The sequence below is a fragment of the Magnolia sinica genome, chromosome 9, assembly GCF_029962835.1.
Source record: "Magnolia sinica isolate HGM2019 chromosome 9, MsV1, whole genome shotgun sequence".
In the NCBI taxonomy this organism is placed as follows: Eukaryota; Viridiplantae; Streptophyta; class Magnoliopsida; order Magnoliales; family Magnoliaceae; genus Magnolia; species Magnolia sinica.
In genome coordinates this window covers 13214591-13222173 of record NC_080581.1, presented here as the reverse complement: position 1 = coordinate 13222173, position 7583 = coordinate 13214591, and the positions used below count along the sequence as shown (strand labels likewise).

Sequence of the window (7583 nt, the reverse complement as noted above, 5' to 3'; positions counted from 1 at the left end):
ATCTGTTGATGATTAGATCCATGAGACATTTAGAGATCTGACAAATCTCTTCTTACCAACTGGATAGGATGGGACTCTGATTCCAGTTGTGTCCTTGAATCAATATAAGGTAACTTCCCAATCGCTACAAGTGGATCCTTGGCACCCTAGTTCCCATCTTTATTTTTATTAGTTTTTAATTAATTTATTCACAATTATTCCCTCATAATCGCTTGATTTACATTACATCTTAGTCTAGTTCTAGTTCTATTTAGTTTTAGATTACGTACAGGTTTTAGTCCCTTGGGATTCGATCTCAGTCTTACCGAGTTTATTACTACATCACAACCCTATACTTGGGGAGTGAACAACAGAATTATTCATCAAACATAGTCTGCTAAGGCATAGAATTTCCTAAGTGTGGTCCCCATGGTTTGCAGATTCAAACCATTGATCTTATAGCCCTTTTTTTTCCCCCATTGAATATGGTTTTTGACCATTGTCTATTTGTTGGTCATCATCTAATATGGAGCATTTTGTGGGGTGGAATGTAAGATCACCATTTTGGATTATCAATCAATGGGCCCCACATTTCTGATCAGCAAATTGCATGCTTAGTTATTACAGCAGCTGCACCATGACATTTCCATGTTAGTTTACCCGATCGACTGTGACGGATCACATCCCATTTCAGATAAGTGGGGACACATTCTGCTAATCTGTAATAAATTGAGGTAGCAACGTTTGTTCTTCCTGCAAATTAGTTTCCTGGCACCTGCAGATAGCATGTGAATCTGGCAGGTGGAGATGCGTTTTCGAGCTTTCACAAGCATGGATGGATGGATGGCAGTCATGTGCAAGTGAAATTGTTCATGGATGAACATGAACCATGCCTGGTTGCATTCAATCATTCAGACAACTAGGTAGTGGGGTTACTTATCTAGTAACCATGTGGATGATAATGGGCATTGCTTTCGGCATTGCTTGTCATTCAAAACTTTGTCCCTTTGCATCTATCCCAATTCAGAATTTTCAGAGGAGATATAATTCCCAACAAGATTGGATGAGTGGTTGATTCATTTTCATTTTCTTACATGTCATCATCTTTGGTTCTAATTGCTTTCTCTAGCCTTATTATTATTATTATTATTATTATTTTATTTTTATTTATTTTTAATTTTTATACAATGCTTAAGATATTGTTAGCTTGCAGGTAAACCATGGTATTTTAACATGTGATTCCACTGGTGGGCCTCAGATTGCATTATTCTAACTAGTGTTTTCAAGTGATGGATGGACCACTAATGTTGAATTGGGAAAAACTCTTCCTATATAAGTAATCTTTACATGATTTTTGAAAATTCTATGGAGAGTAGTAATTCCAAAATTGATGAATTATTTGCAAGTAATACTAGTAAGTGCAAAGATGGGCTGGTAAGCTTACATTTGCAAGTGGTTTCACACTTGCAATAGTCGATGAAGCAGCCCTTACTCTTCTTTGCGTACTTGGGCTTTGATCCAAGCACCTTGGAGTAGTAGAAATTCAGGTTGGGTTAGGTACTTCATTGTGCATCCTTATCCTTGTGGGGCACGCCTAGTGAATGTCTTGGATGGCATATACACATGATACTAAGCTCCATTGACACTATGATATGTTTTTGAGGTGGGGCATCCTCTCTCATTGTTCCGTGTTGTGGCTCACCTAAGTTTTTGTTTGGCCTGATTTTTTATTTTTATTTTTTGAAAATCAATTTCTTTGTATTGAAATCCATAAGTGAAACACAAGAAAGTGAATGGGCCATGACCAAATATATTTGGATTTAGAAGATTCTAGCCTCCAATCAAAGTCTAATTCTAAAAGGAAGATTTGAAGACATGGTACATTGTTTGTAGGGCTGAAAAGATGGACCACTACTAGTTACATTATACCATATTGACATTTTATAAAATGCTTTTTTTTTTTTTATAGAAACATTGACATCCAAACAACATTAGGAGGTCATTTGGATTGGGGACATACAGATAATTTAGGCATTTCAATAACCATGCATTGCAAATTGCTGAGAATTATCCTTACAGTGTTTGGTTGGTCTCAACCCTCAATATGGGCAATCCATCAAATGGGTCCATCCTTGATTGCCCCTCTCTCTCAAAAAAATCACTTTTGACTAGATGATCTTAACTATCCAATCAATGACTAAGGAAATTGATGGTTTATATTATTCATACTACAAACAATCTATTAATCTAGACATTCCATGATGTGGGTCCTAAGCCCCTTTTTAACTCCGCCAATGTAACTCCTTGCATTGCCGGTCCCAAGCCTAGGTAAAGGAGGAGGGAGAATAGGCGTCAAGGTGAGTTGTGTACTTTTCATTCATTTTCTGAGAGGCATTTTTAAAATGCTTGATGGTTAATTTCAAGAGTTTTCCGGCTTCTTCTACTATCATTTGAGGACCTCAAAGGCCCAACTAACTTGAGATTTTTATATGCAGGCTGATGTATTTTTAGCCTCATAGATCAACGTTGCCACTACAAGGTTCAATATTGAAATGGTAAAGTTTTTAACTATTTATTTTATCTTTATTTTTTCCTGTTCTTCATAAATAATTTGATGTCTTAACCTCCTGTCATTACTAGCTAGTCTTGTCACTATTTGTACATATGTTATCTCATGAGTCTTACTTTTTGTAATTTTCTTACCCTTGTAGTGATTATAAGAAGTACTGGGCCATCATTGAAAGATTACCCTTGTAGTGATTATCAGAAGCAGTGGGCCATCATTGAAAGATTACCCTTGTAGTGATTATCAGAAGCAGTGGGCCATCATTGAAAGAATACCCTTATAGTGAGTCCAATCAAGGTATGGATAATACATGGTTTTAGTTCATAGTAAATAGTACCTTTTATTGTGAATGCTTGAACCTCTGTTTTGTGATCCTAGCCAGTGTTGTGGTAAAATGTAGAAAATCTTGGATGTAACTAGAACAAATCCTGCTGCTCATTCTTAACATGCCAGTGTCTAATTTATGTCTTTCCAGGTTCTTCTCGAAAGTAGCAGCCAATCAATTCAAACCAGAAGGCTACCCAGGAGAAAGTAAGAAGCTACATAATACTTGGTGCTATTTAAGATGTCATTGGACTTATCTTTACCTTTTTCCAAGTATCAAAAAATTGAGAATATGGGTGATCTGAAATCATGGTCATAACTGGGTCAAGTGGGACCCAAACCATGGCTCTTGCAGCCTCAGTCTGTCCTACTAGTTAAGGATCCTGGCCTGACTCGTTCAACTACCAAGTACTAGAGGCTTGGAGAGTTTAAATAAGTCGCAACTGGTGAGCTTCTCAGGCCATTAAGCAGACATAGGCCCTGGCCTTGCCCAAATGATCATATTGGCTTCAAAGCTCAGGTCCATGCCCAGTCCACATACCTATAGACTCTGCCAAATCTGGCTGGCTGAAAATGGCACGGCCTGACCCATTTGTACCCCAGATGTTAAAGCTATGGTCATGAAATATTTGATATGGGCTTGAGGAATGCTAAAGAAGCTTGCTGGACTATGCTTCTTGCAGGCTAAGGGAGCTAGTAAGAAAGAAATGCTGGCCAAGGGAAAGAAAGCTGGTTAGTATTTGGTTTGTGAGATGTCAAAACGGATGAATGATGTGGAGGTTGCTTAGTGGTAGACACTGAGATCATGGCTTCGACTGCTCATGTGGGGTGTGTGTGCGTGTGTGTGTATTATATATATATATATATAAACAACATGCTCATATTAAGATTGATTTTTTTTCCTTCTTTCATTTCTGTGGTTTGTGTTTATCCCTCTTCAATCTCTCCAAAATTTCTGATTTTATTTTTTCTTTTTCAGAATTACAGGTTCTTCCATTTATAGATTACTCTATCTTAACATTCAAAGGTGGAAAAAAATGAGCTATATCATGTTAATATGAACTGATATTTGACTTTAATGGTGCAACAGGTGATACATTCAATCCATGGTGATAAGAATTTTAGTATTGTACTGTTGAATCTTTATAAGTGATACATTCACAATAAGTTATTCAATGAATCATGATTTTGAATCTTTGAATTGGTGCTGAAATGGTCTGGTAAGGGTGGAATTTCAGTCGCTCTCTTCTTCTTCTTGTTTTTTTTTTTTTTTTTGCAGCTGAGTTTTTGCTGAGTGGTTTTTTATTGGTTTTTAAATGAAGAAGCTGAAAAGCTCTTCTTTTTTGCTTTATTTCTCATGAAAATGGTGGTTCTGGTGTGAGAATTTTAGGGGGGAGGTTTTCTTATTGTGTTGAAATTGTTTCTCATTTGGCTTTTACTTTTGTGTTTGCGTTGGTTTTGTGTATGAAACTTCATGTGGAAATTACTGACTTTTGGGTTATGGTGGTTTTGGTATATTATCTTTGACAGTGAGAAGAGGGTAAGATTTTCAGAGTGGAAGAAAGGATGGAAAGGAGAGATTTCCTGTTTTGGGAACAAACTTTGTTGGATTTGGTATGGATGGAAAGCTCCAACGCAAACCTTCTCCTTTTGTCATAAACTATGAAGGTCAGTTGGGTTCTCTTATTTTTATTTTTTTATTTTTAACTCCCTTCCCTTCACGCATCATATATTTGCTAGGATCGTCTTGACACAGGTCAGAGATTCTATCTTTCTTGATAAGGTTGGACTTGGTTCGATCAAGACGTTGTAAAGGTTTGCTTTCTTTGTGCAGTTTTGGTTTCTTTCATGATAGGCCCCTGTTTTACGCTTTGGGGTGCCCGAATGTACAGGATGTTTTCTTTTAATGAAAAGGGATCTAGATTAATTTTTTTTTTAAAGGTTTAATAATAAATTATATATGCTTGTTCGGATAGGCTTGAAATGATGAGGAGTTTGTGCTTTTGAGGTTTCTATGAGATTTTGAAAGCCAATTGCATGGATAAAGTCCATGGCTAGACATAAAGATTTTGTTCACCAGCCATAAGGTTCCATTTAACAACTGGCTCTGATGTGTATGTGCACCAATTAGGAACTCTACCCAATCCATGGTGCTAGTTGTTAAAGGGCACTACAAGGCTCTGTATGGATTTTCCTGTTGACTTCTTCCATGTGCTAAATTTGTAAAAAAAAATTATAAGAAAAAAAAATGTTGGTCATAACCTTGGTTTTTAAACCCAGAAATCAGAATGTATCAGACAGTCAAACTGGATTGAGAGTAATGTAACAGCTATTCAGCAAATGCAAAGAGCATTACCAGGAGCATTTTGTAACAGATTTGGTTGCCATCATTAGCTCTATTTTAGAACTTGGAGAACCTGCAAACGAAGTGTTTGAAAGCCACAATGTATTACAAGATCAGTTACAGGCCTCTTAGATTTGTTCTCAGGTACCTGAATCACTGGATGTAAAATGCAATGTATCTTTAACCATAAAAGTTGGGAGTATGAAACAAATCCATGTATTCATTAAATATTCAAACTTCAGCAGTCAAAGGAACAAAGAAAGAGGGCGTTCAGAAAGGAATGCATGTAGCCAACTGATACTTGTGTTGAGGAGACATCTGATACTTCAGAAAGGAATGCCTGCACCAGTAATGAAAGAGATCAGCTTGAGTTCATACATGTATTTACTTTTGTGGATTTTCTATTAGTCTTTTCTTAGTAGGAAGTGAGGTAAAGGGAAGTATTTTAGCATGGGTGTGATGACAATTCGAATTGTTGTTATGTATGTCCAAGTATAATATAATGACTGTTTGAGATGCCTATCAATTTCATATTCCCTGCGTATCAACTATCAAACCCTGCAAGAGTGCCCAAGATTTTCTTTTCATACGCCAGACACAGCACGATTGAGAAATTGTTGATACAGAAAATTTTCAGCATTGCATTAGTAGGTGCATATACATTGTGATGAAAATTTCATTCAAAATCTAGCTTTGCCAATCTTAATTCTTGCAACAAGGTGAAGGGAATTTAGATTAATACAACAGCATGTATTCTGAAGCTTATTTGATTTTTGATTTTTTATTTTTTTTGGTGAAAATCAATGAGAGTTTAGTATATTATGTTGCTGACATCTTGGTAATACAACAGATGTGGTTGATGACTTGCTAACTTGCACTTAGTCCTGTTAAGTTTGTAAAGGTGGCCTATTTATGTTTCTCTGCTGGGAAAAGACGGCTGATATCTCAAGCTGAGAAAACTGTTCGCTGGCTGCATCTCACAAGACCCATTGTAAATATCGTCATTGTATGCAGCTTGGTTGCCGCTCATGTTTCTCTCAGCTTGGCTGCATCTCACGAGACCCATTTTTCTCTTTCTTCATTTATCTATTTATTTTGCAAAATACAATTGATATGGGTTCCATTTGATAGACCATTATAAATACAAAGCAGATGGATGTTATATTATTTGTAGTTTTGCTTAAATTGATGTGTTCAACCAAAAATGGGGTCTCTGTAGGTACGTTAAGTTAAAACTCCCAATTCTTTTGGTGCATAGTCTCCTACTTTATTTTATTTTTATTTCTTCATGCACCTACTGCATTTGAATGAGTCAAGTTGAGATTTCAGTAAATGGACAAAAGTTGCATTTAAACCATAGAAGTAGAAGTCTCTAACGAGGTTGTCACATTCATACCTTGGCAGGCATATCTATTTAATGGCTACTGGGAAGATATTGGGACCGTTAAGTCCTTTTTTGATGCTAACTTGGCTCTCACATATTAGGTAAATCTCTCATGAACTACTTGTCTGTGTATAGTTTATTTTTTTAGTTTGACAATTTTATTTTTTATTTTCAAACCGAAGCTGTCTAATGTTTGGTAAAGCCTCCCAAGTTTCAATTTTATGATCTGCTGAAGCCAATCTTCACGTCTCCTAGGTTTCTACCACCAACGAAGATATAAAAATGCTAGGTATGATGTGTATTTACTATTCTTGCTTATGAGCCTTTAACTCTTTGATACAAATATTTATCTGTGCTTACTTATTATTACTACAGATTTTGGACTCCATAATTTTACATGGATGCTTCTTAAGGGAATGTAGTGTTGAACATTCCATAGTTAGGACATGCTCAAGACTGAAGTATGGGTCTGAACTGAAGGTAATTCATGTCTCATCCATGACACACTTCCTTGACAGAGATGTGTGAATGGTATCATGGTATGAACTCTTGTTGTTTTTCTTTCTTAGACATCTATTTGGTGACCCCCATGAAAGGATGATGACACCCCCCTATTTGAATTCTGTGAACCATGGGCTCCACTTGTAAAAACTTAAAACTCAAATTGAGCTGTTCAATCTTTTGTGCTGAGCTATATTGGGATCAGTTTTTTTTTTCTTTTTCTTTTTGGTTGAATGTGTAAAAACTTAAAACTCAAACAGAGTTGTTTAATATTGCTCAAGTCATTAGGGTATAACCCATGTATGGAGGATTTCATGTTTCCATGCTCGGGCTACCAACCAAAAACAGAGTTCTTAACCTATGGCTGGTCATGATGTGAGCTTTTGTGTTATTTGGATGGCAAAGAACCATCAATTCCACAAAATAATTGTTAACATTTTTTATAGTTGTTGTTGTTCTTGTTGTTATTGGGGCATGTTGATGAA

The 7583-nt window shown here is 36.3% G+C and overlaps 1 long non-coding RNA gene across 1 annotated transcript; it reads left to right on the top strand.

Annotated features, from left to right (window-relative positions):
• The first annotated feature begins 4145 nt into the window (after positions 1-4145).
• LOC131256931 (uncharacterized) lies at positions 4146-7218 on the top strand. Its single transcript, XR_009177024.1, has 4 exons — positions 4146-4537; positions 6618-6698; positions 6800-6886; positions 6973-7218. It is a non-coding gene; the product is annotated as an uncharacterized LOC131256931 (long non-coding RNA).
• Positions 7219-7583: the final 365 nt, after the last annotated feature.